At 42.8% G+C, this 14,236-nt stretch overlaps 14 non-coding genes across 14 annotated transcripts; all 14 read right to left on the bottom strand.

Moving 5' to 3' along the window:
- Window positions 1-587: 587 nt before the first annotated feature.
- Window positions 588-659, bottom strand: trnap-ugg. Its single transcript has one exon. It is a non-coding gene; the product is annotated as a tRNA-Pro (tRNA).
- An 861-nt stretch (window positions 660-1,520) lies between these two features.
- Window positions 1,521-1,592, bottom strand: trnap-ugg. Its single transcript has one exon. It is a non-coding gene; the product is annotated as a tRNA-Pro (tRNA).
- Window positions 1,593-2,434: 842 nt separating this feature from the next.
- On the bottom strand, window positions 2,435-2,505 carry trnap-ugg. Its single transcript has one exon. It is a non-coding gene; the product is annotated as a tRNA-Pro (tRNA).
- Window positions 2,506-3,365: 860 nt separating this feature from the next.
- trnap-ugg lies at window positions 3,366-3,437 on the bottom strand. The gene has a single exon. It is a non-coding gene; the product is annotated as a tRNA-Pro (tRNA).
- Window positions 3,438-4,298: 861 nt separating this feature from the next.
- Window positions 4,299-4,370, bottom strand: trnap-ugg. The gene has a single exon. It is a non-coding gene; the product is annotated as a tRNA-Pro (tRNA).
- Window positions 4,371-5,232: 862 nt separating this feature from the next.
- trnap-ugg lies at window positions 5,233-5,304 on the bottom strand. The gene has a single exon. It is a non-coding gene; the product is annotated as a tRNA-Pro (tRNA).
- An 862-nt stretch (window positions 5,305-6,166) lies between these two features.
- On the bottom strand, window positions 6,167-6,238 carry trnap-ugg. The gene has a single exon. It is a non-coding gene; the product is annotated as a tRNA-Pro (tRNA).
- Window positions 6,239-7,099: 861 nt separating this feature from the next.
- Window positions 7,100-7,171, bottom strand: trnap-ugg. The gene has a single exon. It is a non-coding gene; the product is annotated as a tRNA-Pro (tRNA).
- A 1,793-nt stretch (window positions 7,172-8,964) lies between these two features.
- Window positions 8,965-9,036, bottom strand: trnap-ugg. Its single transcript has one exon. It is a non-coding gene; the product is annotated as a tRNA-Pro (tRNA).
- An 861-nt stretch (window positions 9,037-9,897) lies between these two features.
- trnap-ugg lies at window positions 9,898-9,969 on the bottom strand. Its single transcript has one exon. It is a non-coding gene; the product is annotated as a tRNA-Pro (tRNA).
- An 861-nt stretch (window positions 9,970-10,830) lies between these two features.
- trnap-ugg lies at window positions 10,831-10,902 on the bottom strand. Its single transcript has one exon. It is a non-coding gene; the product is annotated as a tRNA-Pro (tRNA).
- Window positions 10,903-11,762: 860 nt separating this feature from the next.
- trnap-ugg lies at window positions 11,763-11,834 on the bottom strand. The gene has a single exon. It is a non-coding gene; the product is annotated as a tRNA-Pro (tRNA).
- An 860-nt stretch (window positions 11,835-12,694) lies between these two features.
- trnap-ugg lies at window positions 12,695-12,766 on the bottom strand. Its single transcript has one exon. It is a non-coding gene; the product is annotated as a tRNA-Pro (tRNA).
- An 864-nt stretch (window positions 12,767-13,630) lies between these two features.
- On the bottom strand, window positions 13,631-13,702 carry trnap-ugg. Its single transcript has one exon. It is a non-coding gene; the product is annotated as a tRNA-Pro (tRNA).
- Between the last annotated feature and the right edge of the window lie 534 nt (window positions 13,703-14,236).

Here is a 14,236-nt window from a genome sequence, read left to right as displayed (position 1 = left end):
ATCAATTGGAACTCATTTCATTTGATCCGATTGACGCACCGGTATGTGAATAAAATAAAAAAAACATTGGAATCTATCAGTATTAAACTAGAAATGTATCGTATTTTGCACTGGATGCTTCTCAATCCTACCATAACTGCTGATGTCACACCTCTGCATCTTTGGTGAAATGTGGCAGAGCGAGAGCAATATTTGTCAAAACATGACACATCCCTAAAATCTGTCTTCTCATACAAATGTCTGTAGATTCCGAACGGTTTGACCTACAACATAGCTTGACCATTCTATGGAAAGTGGAGACTCTCACAAACACAATGCTGTTCTCAGTTTTGCTCTACGACCCCCACAAGTGCCACGGGACTCGTCTGAAGGTAACCTATGTCCCAGTAAAATGACAGATTTGTTAACCAAGGAAGAAATTAATAAATGTTGTGCGATGCTGAATCCACTAGTGCAGAGCCCAATGGATTAGCAGTCCATTGCCTTAATCACTCATCCACCTGGTCCTGCACTCCTGTGGTGGCAGTCGCCCCTCCAACCAGTTGCCCAAGATCCGCCTGTCTCAGATTGTGAAAGGCTCTTCAAAAGGGCTCGTCCGGGATTTGAACCCGGGACCTCTCGCACCCAAAGCGAGAATCATACCCCTAGACCAACGAGCCATTTATTTCAAGACATTGTTTTGCAGTCGCTAGCAATGACGGTGAAGACATGGATTGACGGGTCGATGTTGCCAGGCCACAGTGAATCACGTGAGTGTTGGTGGTATACTTGTGAGCATAGCTCTCTTCCAAGCAGTTGACCAGGTTTCAGTTCAAATACTCTGTAATTCTTCTGCTGAGTTTTTCAGATTCAATCTTCATTAGCTGTAACAGCAAGAAACAAATTAAGAAAGAGAGAAATGTAGATTTTGACAATGAAAAAGTAGACATCAAAATCAATTGGAACTCATTTCATTTGATCCGATTGACGCACCGGTATGTGAATAAAATAAAAAAAACATTGGAATCTATCAGTATTAAACTAGAAATGTATCGTATTTTGCACTGGATGCTTCTCAATCCTACCATAACTGCTGATGTCACACCTCTGCATCTTTGGTGAAATGTGGCAGAGCGAGAGCAATATTTGTCAAAACATGACACATCCCTAAAATCTGTCTTCTCATACAAATGTCTGTAGATTCCGAACGGTTTGACCTACAACATAGCTTGACCATTCTATGGAAAGTGGAGACTCTCACAAACACAATGCTGTTCTCAGTTTTGCTCTACGACCCCCACAAGTGCCACGGGACTCGTCTGAAGGTAACCTATGTCCCAGTAAAATGACAGATTTGTTAACCAAGGAAGAAATTAATAAATGTTGTGCGATGCTGAATCCACTAGTGCAGAGCCCAATGGATTAGCAGTCCATTGCCTTAATCACTCATCCACCTGGTCCTGCACTCCTGTGGTGGCAGTCGCCCCTCCAACCAGTTGCCCAAGATCCGCCTGTCTCAGATTGTGAAAGGCTCTTCAAAAGGGCTCGTCCGGGATTTGAACCCGGGACCTCTCGCACCCAAAGCGAGAATCATACCCCTAGACCAACGAGCCATTTATTTCAAGACATTGTTTTGCAGTCGCTAGCAATGACGGTGAAGACATGGATTGACGGGTCGATGTTGCCAGGCCACAGTGAATCACGTGAGTGTTGGTGGTATACTTGTGAGCATAGCTCTCTTCCAAGCAGTTGACCAGGTTTCAGTTCAAATACTCTGTAATTCTTCTGCTGAGTTTTTCAGATTCAATCTTCATTAGCTGTAACAGCAAGAAACAAATTAAGAAAGAGAGAAATGTAGATTTTGACAATGAAAAAGTAGACATCAAAATCAATTGGAACTCATTTCATTTGATCCGATTGACGCACCGGTATGTGAATAAAATAAAAAAAACATTGGAATCTATCAGTATTAAACTAGAAATGTATCGTATTTTGCACTGGATGCTTCTCAATCCTACCATAACTGCTGATGTCACACCTCTGCATCTTTGGTGAAATGTGGCTCAAAACATGACACATCCCTAAAATCTGTCTTCTCATACAAATGTCTGTAGATTCCGAACGGTTTGACCTACAACATAGCTTGACCATTCTATGGAAAGTGGAGACTCTCACAAACACAATGCTGTTCTCAGTTTTGCTCTACGACCCCCACAAGTGCCACGGGACTCGTCTGAAGGTAACCTATGTCCCAGTAAAATGACAGATTTGTTAACCAAGGAAGAAATTAATAAATGTTGTGCGATGCTGAATCCACTAGTGCAGAGCCCAATGGATTAGCAGTCCATTGCCTTAATCACTCATCCACCTGGTCCTGCACTCCTGTGGTGGCAGTCGCCCCTCCAACCAGTTGCCCAAGATCCGCCTGTCTCAGATTGTGAAAGGCTCTTCAAAAGGGCTCGTCCGGGATTTGAACCCGGACCTCTCGCACCCAAAGCGAGAATCATACCCCTAGACCAACGAGCCATTTATTTCAAGACATTGTTTTGCAGTCGCTAGCAATGACGGTGAAGACATGGATTGACGGGTCGATGTTGCCAGGCCACAGTGAATCACGTGAGTGTTGGTGGTATACTTGTGAGCATAGCTCTCTTCCAAGCAGTTGACCAGGTTTCAGTTCAAATACTCTGTAATTCTTCTGCTGAGTTTTTCAGATTCAATCTTCATTAGCTGTAACAGCAAGAAACAAATTAAGAAAGAGAGAAATGTAGATTTTGACAATGAAAAAGTAGACATCAAAATCAATTGGAACTCATTTCATTTGATCCGATTGACGCACCGGTATGTGAATAAAATAAAAAAAACATTGGAATCTATCAGTATTAAACTAGAAATGTATCGTATTTTGCACTGGATGCTTCTCAATCCTACCATAACTGCTGATGTCACACCTCTGCATCTTTGGTGAAATGTGGCAGAGCGAGAGCAATATTTGTCAAAACATGACACATCCCTAAAATCTGTCTTCTCATACAAATGTCTGTAGATTCGAACGGTTTGACCTACAACATAGCTTGACCATTCTATGGAAAGTGGAGACTCTCACAAACACAATGCTGTTCTCAGTTTTGCTCTACGACCCCCACAAGTGCCACGGGACTCGTCTGAAGGTAACCTATGTCCCAGTAAAATGACAGATTTGTTAACCAAGGAAGAAATTAATAAATGTTGTGCGATGCTGAATCCACTAGTGCAGAGCCCAATGGATTAGCAGTCCATTGCCTTAATCACTCATCCACCTGGTCCTGCACTCCTGTGGTGGCAGTCGCCCCTCCAACCAGTTGCCCAAGATCCGCCTGTCTCAGATTGTGAAAGGCTCTTCAAAAGGGCTCGTCCGGGATTTGAACCCGGGACCTCTCGCACCCAAAGCGAGAATCATACCCCTAGACCAACGAGCCATTTATTTCAAGACATTGTTTTGCAGTCGCTAGCAATGACGGTGAAGACATGGATTGACGGGTCGATGTTGCCAGGCCACAGTGAATCACGTGAGTGTTGGTGGTATACTTGTGAGCATAGCTCTCTTCCAAGCAGTTGACCAGGTTTCAGTTCAAATACTCTGTAATTCTTCTGCTGAGTTTTTCAGATTCAATCTTCATTAGCTGTAACAGCAAGAAACAAATTAAGAAAGAGAGAAATGTAGATTTTGACAATGAAAAAGTAGACATCAAAATCAATTGGAACTCATTTCATTTGATCCGATTGACGCACCGGTATGTGAATAAAATAAAAAAAACATTGGAATCTATCAGTATTAAACTAGAAATGTATCGTATTTTGCACTGGATGCTTCTCAATCCTACCATAACTGCTGATGTCACACCTCTGCATCTTTGGTGAAATGTGGCAGAGCGAGAGCAATATTTGTCAAAACATGACACATCCCTAAAATCTGTCTTCTCATACAAATGTCTGTAGATTCCGAACGGTTTGACCTACAACATAGCTTGACCATTCTATGGAAAGTGGAGACTCTCACAAACACAATGCTGTTCTCAGTTTTGCTCTACGACCCCCACAAGTGCCACGGGACTCGTCTGAAGGTAACCTATGTCCCAGTAAAATGACAGATTTGTTAACCAAGGAAGAAATTAATAAATGTTGTGCGATGCTGAATCCACTAGTGCAGAGCCCAATGGATTAGCAGTCCATTGCCTTAATCACTCATCCACCTGGTCCTGCACTCCTGTGGTGGCAGTCGCCCCTCCAACCAGTTGCCCAAGATCCGCCTGTCTCAGATTGTGAAAGGCTCTTCAAAAGGGCTCGTCCGGGATTTGAACCCGGGACCTCTCGCACCCAAAGCGAGAATCATACCCCTAGACCAACGAGCCATTTATTTCAAGACATTGTTTTGCAGTCGCTAGCAATGACGGTGAAGACATGGATTGACGGGTCGATGTTGCCAGGCCACAGTGAATCACGTGAGTGTTGGTGGTATACTTGTGAGCATAGCTCTCTTCCAAGCAGTTGACCAGGTTTCAGTTCAAATACTCTGTAATTCTTCTGCTGAGTTTTTCAGATTCAATCTTCATTAGCTGTAACAGCAAGAAACAAATTAAGAAAGAGAGAAATGTAGATTTTGACAATGAAAAAGTAGACATCAAAATCAATTGGAACTCATTTCATTTGATCCGATTGACGCACCGGTATGTGAATAAAATAAAAAAAACATTGGAATCTATCAGTATTAAACTAGAAATGTATCGTATTTTGCACTGGATGCTTCTCAATCCTACCATAACTGCTGATGTCACACCTCTGCATCTTTGGTGAAATGTGGCAGAGCGAGAGCAATATTTGTCAAAACATGACACATCCCTAAAATCTGTCTTCTCATACAAATGTCTGTAGATTTCCGAACGGTTTGACCTACAACATAGCTTGACCATTCTATGGAAAGTGGAGACTCTCACAAACACAATGCTGTTCTCAGTTTTGCTCTACGACCCCCACAAGTGCCACGGGACTCGTCTGAAGGTAACCTATGTCCCAGTAAAATGACAGATTTGTTAACCAAGGAAGAAATTAATAAATGTTGTGCGATGCTGAATCCACTAGTGCAGAGCCCAATGGATTAGCAGTCCATTGCCTTAATCACTCATCCACCTGGTCCTGCACTCCTGTGGTGGCAGTCGCCCCTCCAACCAGTTGCCCAAGATCCGCCTGTCTCAGATTGTGAAAGGCTCTTCAAAAGGGCTCGTCCGGGATTTGAACCCGGGACCTCTCGCACCCAAAGCGAGAATCATACCCCTAGACCAACGAGCCATTTATTTCAAGACATTGTTTTGCAGTCGCTAGCAATGACGGTGAAGACATGGATTGACGGGTCGATGTTGCCAGGCCACAGTGAATCACGTGAGTGTTGGTGGTATACTTGTGAGCATAGCTCTCTTCCAAGCAGTTGACCAGGTTTCAGTTCAAATACTCTGTAATTCTTCTGCTGAGTTTTTCAGATTCAATCTTCATTAGCTGTAACAGCAAGAAACAAATTTAAGAAAGAGAGAAATGTAGATTTTGACAATGAAAAAGTAGACATCAAAATCAATTGGAACTCATTTCATTTGATCCGATTGACGCACCGGTATGTGAATAAAATAAAAAAAACATTGGAATCTATCAGTATTAAACTAGAAATGTATCGTATTTTGCACTGGATGCTTCTCAATCCTACCATAACTGCTGATGTCACACCTCTGCATCTTTGGTGAAATGTGGCAGAGCGAGAGCAATATTTGTCAAAACATGACACATCCCTAAAATCTGTCTTCTCATACAAATGTCTGTAGATTCCGAACGGTTTGACCTACAACATAGCTTGACCATTCTATGGAAAGTGGAGACTCTCACAAACACAATGCTGTTCTCAGTTTTGCTCTACGACCCCCACAAGTGCCACGGGACTCGTCTGAAGGTAACCTATGTCCCAGTAAAATGACAGATTTGTTAACCAAGGAAGAAATTAATAAATGTTGTGCTATGCTGAATCCACTAGTGCAGAGCCCAATGGATTAGCAGTCCATTGCCTTAATCACTCATCCACCTGGTCCTGCACTCCTGTGGTGGCAGTCGCCCCTCCAACCAGTTGCCCAAGATCCGCCTGTCTCAGATTGTGAAAGGCTCTTCAAAAGGGCTCGTCCGGGATTTGAACCCGGGACCTCTCGCACCCAAAGCGAGAATCATACCCCTAGACCAACGAGCCATTTATTTCAAGACATTGTTTTGCAGTCGCTAGCAATGACGGTGAAGACATGGATTGACGGGTCGATGTTGCCAGGCCACAGTGAATCACGTGAGTGTTGGTGGTATACTTGTGAGCATAGCTCTCTTCCAAGCAGTTGACCAGGTTTCAGTTCAAATACTCTGTAATTCTTCTGCTGAGTTTTTCAGATTCAATCTTCATTAGCTGTAACAGCAAGAAACAAATTAAGAAAGAGAGAAATGTAGATTTTGACAATGAAAAAGTAGACATCAAAATCAATTGGAACTCATTTCATTTGATCCGATTGACGCACCGGTATGTGAATAAAATAAAAAAAACATTGGAATCTATCAGTATTAAACTAGAAATGTATCGTATTTTGCACTGGATGCTTCTCAATCCTACCATAACTGCTGATGTCACACCTCTGCATCTTTGGTGAAATGTGGCAGAGCGAGAGCAATATTTGTCAAAACATGACACATCCCTAAAATCTGTCTTCTCATACAAATGTCTGTAGATTCCGAACGGTTTGACCTACAACATAGCTTGACCATTCTATGGAAAGTGGAGACTCTCACAAACACAATGCTGTTCTCAGTTTTGCTCTACGACCCCCACAAGTGCCACGGGACTCGTCTGAAGGTAACCTATGTCCCAGTAAAATGACAGATTTGTTAACCAAGGAAGAAATTAATAAATGTTGTGCGATGCTGAATCCACTAGTGCAGAGCCCAATGGATTAGCAGTCCATTGCCTTAATCACTCATCCACCTGGTCCTGCACTCCTGTGGTGGCAGTCGCCCCTCCAACCAGTTGCCCAAGATCCGCCTGTCTCAGATTGTGAAAGGCTCTTCAAAAGGGCTCGTCCGGGATTTGAACCCGGGACCTCTCGCACCCAAAGCGAGAATCATACCCCTAGACCAACGAGCCATTTATTTCAAGACATTGTTTTGCAGTCGCTAGCAATGACGGTGAAGACATGGATTGACGGGTCGATGTTGCCAGGCCACAGTGAATCACGTGAGTGTTGGTGGTATACTTGTGAGCATAGCTCTCTTCCAAGCAGTTGACCAGGTTTCAGTTCAAATACTCTGTAATTCTTCTGCTGAGTTTTTCAGATTCAATCTTCATTAGCTGTAACAGCAAGAAACAAATTAAGAAAGAGAGAAATGTAGATTTTGACAATGAAAAAGTAGACATCAAAATCAATTGGAACTCATTTCATTTGATCCGATTGACGCACCGGTATGTGAATAAAATAAAAAAAACATTGGAATCTATCAGTATTAATAGAAATGTATCGTATTTTGCACTGGATGCTTCTCAATCCTACCATAACTGCTGATGTCACACCTCTGCATCTTTGGTGAAATGTGGCAGAGCGAGAGCAATATTTGTCAAAACATGACACATCCCTAAAATCTGTCTTCTCATACAAATGTCTGTAGATTCCGAACGGTTTGACCTACAACATAGCTTGACCATTCTATGGAAAGTGGAGACTCTCACAAACACAATGCTGTTCTCAGTTTTGCTCTACGACCCCCACAAGTGCCACGGGACTCGTCTGAAGGTAACCTATGTCCCAGTAAAATGACAGATTTGTTAACCAAGGAAGAAATTAATAAATGTTGTGCGATGCTGAATCCACTAGTGCAGAGCCCAATGGATTAGCAGTCCATTGCCTTAATCACTCATCCACCTGGTCCTGCACTCCTGTGGTGGCAGTCGCCCCTCCAACCAGTTGCCCAAGATCCGCCTGTCTCAGATTGTGAAAGGCTCTTCAAAAGGGCTAGGTCCGGGATTTGAACCCGGGACCTCTCGCACCCAAAGCGAGAATCATACCCCTAGACCAACGAGCCATTTATTTCAAGACATTGTTTTGCAGTCGCTAGCAATGACGGTGAAGACATGGATTGACGGGTCGATGTTGCCAGGCCACAGTGAATCACGTGAGTGTTGGTGGTATACTTGTGAGCATAGCTCTCTTCCAAGCAGTTGACCAGGTTTCAGTTCAAATACTCTGTAATTCTTCTGCTGAGTTTTTCAGATTCAATCTTCATTAGCTGTAACAGCAAGAAACAAATTAAGAAAGAGAGAAATGTAGATTTTGACAATGAAAAAGTAGACATCAAAATCAATTGGAACTCATTTCATTTGATCCGATTGACGCACCGGTATGTGAATAAAATAAAAAAAACATTGGAATCTATCAGTATTAAACTAGAAATGTATCGTATTTTGCACTGGATGCTTCTCAATCCTACCATAACTGCTGATGTCACACCTCTGCATCTTTGGTGAAATGTGGCAGAGCGAGAGCAATATTTGTCAAAACATGACACATCCCTAAAATCTGTCTTCTCATACAAATGTCTGTAGATTCCGAACGGTTTGACCTACAACATAGCTTGACCATTCTATGGAAAGTGGAGACTCTCACAAACACAATGCTGTTCTCAGTTTTGCTCTACGACCCCCACAAGTGCCACGGGACTCGTCTGAAGGTAACCTATGTCCCAGTAAAATGACAGATTTGTTAACCAAGGAAGAAATTAATAAATGTTGTGCTATGCTGAATCCACTAGTGCAGAGCCCAATGGATTAGCAGTCCATTGCCTTAATCACTCATCCACCTGGTCCTGCACTCCTGTGGTGGCAGTCGCCCCTCCAACCAGTTGCCCAAGATCCGCCTGTCTCAGATTGTGAAAGGCTCTTCAAAAGGGCTCGTCCGGGATTTGAACCCGGGACCTCTCGCACCCAAAGCGAGAATCATACCCCTAGACCAACGAGCCATTTATTTCAAGACATTGTTTTGCAGTCGCTAGCAATGACGGTGAAGACATGGATTGACGGGTCGATGTTGCCAGGCCACAGTGAATCACGTGAGTGTTGGTGGTATACTTGTGAGCATAGCTCTCTTCCAAGCAGTTGACCAGGTTTCAGTTCAAATACTCTGTAATTCTTCTGCTGAGTTTTTCAGATTCAATCTTCATTAGCTGTAACAGCAAGAAACAAATTAAGAAAGAGAGAAATGTAGATTTTGACAATGAAAAAGTAGACATCAAAATCAATTGGAACTCATTTCATTTGATCCGATTGACGCACCGGTATGTGAATAAAATAAAAAAAACATTGGAATCTATCAGTATTAAACTAGAAATGTATCGTATTTTGCACTGGATGCTTCTCAATCCTACCATAACTGCTGATGTCACACCTCTGCATCTTTGGTGAAATGTGGCAGAGCGAGAGCAATATTTGTCAAAACATGACACATCCCTAAAATCTGTCTTCTCATACAAATGTCTGTAGATTCCGAACGGTTTGACCTACAACATAGCTTGACCATTCTATGGAAAGTGGAGACTCTCACAAACACAATGCTGTTCTCAGTTTTGCTCTACGACCCCCACAAGTGCCACGGGACTCGTCTGAAGGTAACCTATGTCCCAGTAAAATGACAGATTTGTTAACCAAGGAAGAAATTAATAAATGTTGTGCTATGCTGAATCCACTAGTGCAGAGCCCAATGGATTAGCAGTCCATTGCCTTAATCACTCATCCACCTGGTCCTGCACTCCTGTGGTGGCAGTCGCCCCTCCAACCAGTTGCCCAAGATCCGCCTGTCTCAGATTGTGAAAGGCTCTTCAAAAGGGCTCGTCCGGGATTTGAACCCGGGACCTCTCGCACCCAAAGCGAGAATCATACCCCTAGACCAACGAGCCATTTATTTCAAGACATTGTTTTGCAGTCGCTAGCAATGACGGTGAAGACATGGATTGACGGGTCGATGTTGCCAGGCCACAGTGAATCACGTGAGTGTTGGTGGTATACTTGTGAGCATAGCTCTCTTCCAAGCAGTTGACCAGGTTTCAGTTCAAATACTCTGTAATTCTTCTGCTGAGTTTTTCAGATTCAATCTTCATTAGCTGTAACAGCAAGAAACAAATTAAGAAAGAGAGAAATGTAGATTTTGACAATGAAAAAGTAGACATCAAAATCAATTGGAACTCATTTCATTTGATCCGATTGACGCACCGGTATGTGAATAAAATAAAAAAAACATTGGAATCTATCAGTATTAAACTAGAAATGTATCGTATTTTGCACTGGATGCTTCTCAATCCTACCATAACTGCTGATGTCACACCTCTGCATCTTTGGTGAAATGTGGCAGAGCGAGAGCAATATTTGTCAAAACATGACACATCCCTAAAATCTGTCTTCTCATACAAATGTCTGTAGATTCCGAACGGTTTGACCTACAACATAGCTTGACCATTCTATGGAAAGTGGAGACTCTCACAAACACAATGCTGTTCTCAGTTTTGCTCTACGACCCCCACAAGTGCCACGGGACTCGTCTGAAGGTAACCTATGTCCCAGTAAAATGACAGATTTGTTAACCAAGGAAGAAATTAATAAATGTTGTGCTATGCTGAATCCACTAGTGCAGAGCCCAATGGATTAGCAGTCCATTGCCTTAATCACTCATCCACCTGGTCCTGCACTCCTGTGGTGGCAGTCGCCCCTCCAACCAGTTGCCCAAGATCCGCCTGTCTCAGATTGTGAAAGGCTCTTCAAAAGGGCTCGTCCGGGATTTGAACCCGGGACCTCTCGCACCCAAAGCGAGAATCATACCCCTAGACCAACGAGCCATTTATTTCAAGACATTGTTTTGCAGTCGCTAGCAATGACGGTGAAGACATGGATTGACGGGTCGATGTTGCCAGGCCACAGTGAATCACGTGAGTGTTGGTGGTATACTTGTGAGCATAGCTCTCTTCCAAGCAGTTGACCAGGTTTCAGTTCAAATACTCTGTAATTCTTCTGCTGAGTTTTTCAGATTCAATCTTCATTAGCTGTAACAGCAAGAAACAAATTAAGAAAGAGAGAAATGTAGATTTTGACAATGAAAAAGTAGACATCAAAATCAATTGGAACTCATTTCATTTGATCCGATTGACGCACCGGTATGTGAATAAAATAAAAAAAACATTGGAATCTATCAGTATTAAACTAGAAATGTATCGTATTTTGCACTGGATGCTTCTCAATCCTACCATAACTGCTGATGTCACACCTCTGCATCTTTGGTGAAATGTGGCAGAGCGAGAGCAATATTTGTCAAAACATGACACATCCCTAAAATCTGTCTTCTCATACAAATGTCTGTAGATTCCGAACGGTTTGACCTACAACATAGCTTGACCATTCTATGGAAAGTGGAGACTCTCACAAACACAATGCTGTTCTCAGTTTTGCTCTACGACCCCCACAAGTGCCAGGGACTCGTCTGAAGGTAACCTATGTCCCAGTAAAATGACAGATTTGTTAACCAAGGAAGAAATTAATAAATGTTGTGCTATGCTGAATCCACTAGTGCAGAGCCCAATGGATTAGCAGTCCATTGCCTTAATCACTCATCCACCTGGTCCTGCACTCCTGTGGTGGCAGTCGCCCCTCCAACCAGTTGCCCAAGATCCGCCTGTCTCAGATTGTGAAAGGCTCTTCAAAAGGGCTCGTCCGGGATTTGAACCCGGGACCTCTCGCACCCAAAGCGAGAATCATACCCCTAGACCAACGAGCCATTTATTTCAAGACATTGTTTTGCAGTCGCTAGCAATGACGGTGAAGACATGGATTGACGGGTCGATGTTGCCAGGCCACAGTGAATCACGTGAGTGTTGGTGGTATACTTGTGAGCATAGCTCTCTTCCAAGCAGTTGACCAGGTTTCAGTTCAAATACTCTGTAATTCTTCTGCTGAGTTTTTCAGATTCAATCTTCATTAGCTGTAACAGCAAGAAACAAATTAAGAAAGAGTAAAATGTAGATTTTGACAATGAAAAAGTAGACATCAAAATCAATTGGAACTCATTTCATTTGATCCGATTGACGCACCGGTATGTGAATAAAATAAAAAAAACATTGGAATCTATCAGTATTAAACTAGAAATGTATCGTATTTTGCACTGGATGCTTCTCAATCCTACCATAACTGCTGATGTCACACCTCTGCATCTTTGGTGAAATGTGGCAGAGCGAGAGCAATATTTGTCAAAACATGACACATCCCTAAAATCTGTCTTCTCATACAAATGTCTGTAGATTCCGAACGGTTTGACCTACAACATAGCTTGACCATTCTATGGAAAGTGGAGACTCTCACAAACACAATGCTGTTCTCAGTTTTGCTCTACGACCCCCACAAGTGCCACGGGACTCGTCTGAAGGTAACCTATGTCCCAGTAAAATGACAGATTTGTTAACCAAGGAAGAAATTATAAATGTTGTGCTATGCTGAATCCACTAGTGCAGAGCCCAATGGATTAGCAGTCCATTGCCTTAATCACTCATCCACCTGGTCCTGCACTCCTGTGGTGGCAGTCGCCCCTCCAACCAGTTGCCCAAGATCCGCCTGTCTCAGATTGTGAAAGGCTCTTCAAAAGGGCTCGTCCGGGATTTGAACCCGGGACCTCTCGCACCCAAAGCGAGAATCATACCCCTAGACCAACGAGCCATTTATTTCAAGACATTGTTTTGCAGTCGCTAGCAATGACGGTGAAGACATGGATTGACGGGTCGATGTTGCCAGGCCACAGTGAATCACGTGAGTGTTGGTGGTATACTTGTGAGCATAGCTCTCTTCCAAGCAGTTGACCAGGTTTCAGTTCAAATACTCTGTAATTCTTCTGCTGAGTTTTTCAGATTCAATCTTCATTAGCTGTAACAGCAAGAAACAAATTAAGAAAGAGAGAAATGTAGATTTTGACAATGAAAAAGTAGACATCAAAATCAATTGGAACTCATTTCATTTGATCCGATTGACGCACCGGTATGTGAATAAAATAAAAAAAAAAACATTGGAATCTATCAGTATTAAACTAGAAATGTATCGTATTTTGCACTGGATGCTTCTCAATCCTACCATAACTGCTGATGTCACACCTCTGCATCTTTGGTGAAATGTGGCAGAGCGAGAGCAATATTTGTCAAAACATGACACATCCCTAAAATCTGTCTTCTCATACAAATGTCTGTAGATTCCGAACGGTTTGACCTACAACATAGCTTGACCATTCTATGGAAAGTGGAGACTCTCACAAACACAATGCTGTTCTCAGTTTTGCTCTACGACCCCCACAAGTGCCACGGGACTCGTCTGAAGGTAACCTATGTCCCAGTAAAATGACAGATTTGTTAACCAAGGAAGAAATTAATAAATGTTGTGCTATGCTGAATCCACTAGTGCAGAGCCCAATGGATTAGCAGTCCATTGCCTTAATCACTCATCCACCTGGTCCTGCACTCCTGTGGTGGCAGTCGCCCCTCCAACCAGTTGCCCAAGATCCGCCTGTCTCAGATTGTGAAAGGCTCTTCAAAAGGGCTCGTCCGGGATTTGAACCCGGGACCTCTCGCACCCAAAGCGAGAATCATACCCCTAGACCAACGAGCCATTTATTTCAAGACATTGTTTTGCAGTCGCTAGCAATGACGGTGAAGACATGGATTGACGGGTCGATGTTGCCAGGCCACAGTGAATCACGTGAGTGTTGGTGGTATACTTGTGAGCATAGCTCTCTTCCAAGCAGTTGACCAGGTTTCAGTTCAAATACTCTGTAATTCATCTGCTGAGTCTTTCAGATTCAATCTTCATTAGCTGTAACAGCAAGAAACAAATTAAGAAAGAGAGAAATGTAGATTTTGACAATGAAAAAGTAGACATCAAAATCAATTGGAACTCATTTCATTTGATCCGATTGACGCACCGGTATGTGAATAAAATAAAAAACATTGGAATCTATCAGTATTAAACTAGAAATGTATCGTATTTTGCACTGGATGCTTCTCAATCCTACCATAACTGCTGATGTCACACCTCTGCATCTTTGGTGAAATGTGGCAGAGCGAGAGCAATATTTGTCAAAACATGACACATCCCTAAAATCTGTCTTCTCATACAAATGTCTGTAGATTCCGAACGGTTTGA

This window comes from Oncorhynchus gorbuscha, unplaced genomic scaffold (assembly GCF_021184085.1).
Source record: "Oncorhynchus gorbuscha isolate QuinsamMale2020 ecotype Even-year unplaced genomic scaffold, OgorEven_v1.0 Un_scaffold_8:::fragment_4:::debris, whole genome shotgun sequence".
Taxonomy (NCBI): Eukaryota; Metazoa; Chordata; class Actinopteri; order Salmoniformes; family Salmonidae; genus Oncorhynchus; species Oncorhynchus gorbuscha.
This window is presented reverse-complemented; position numbering and strand designations above follow the sequence as displayed.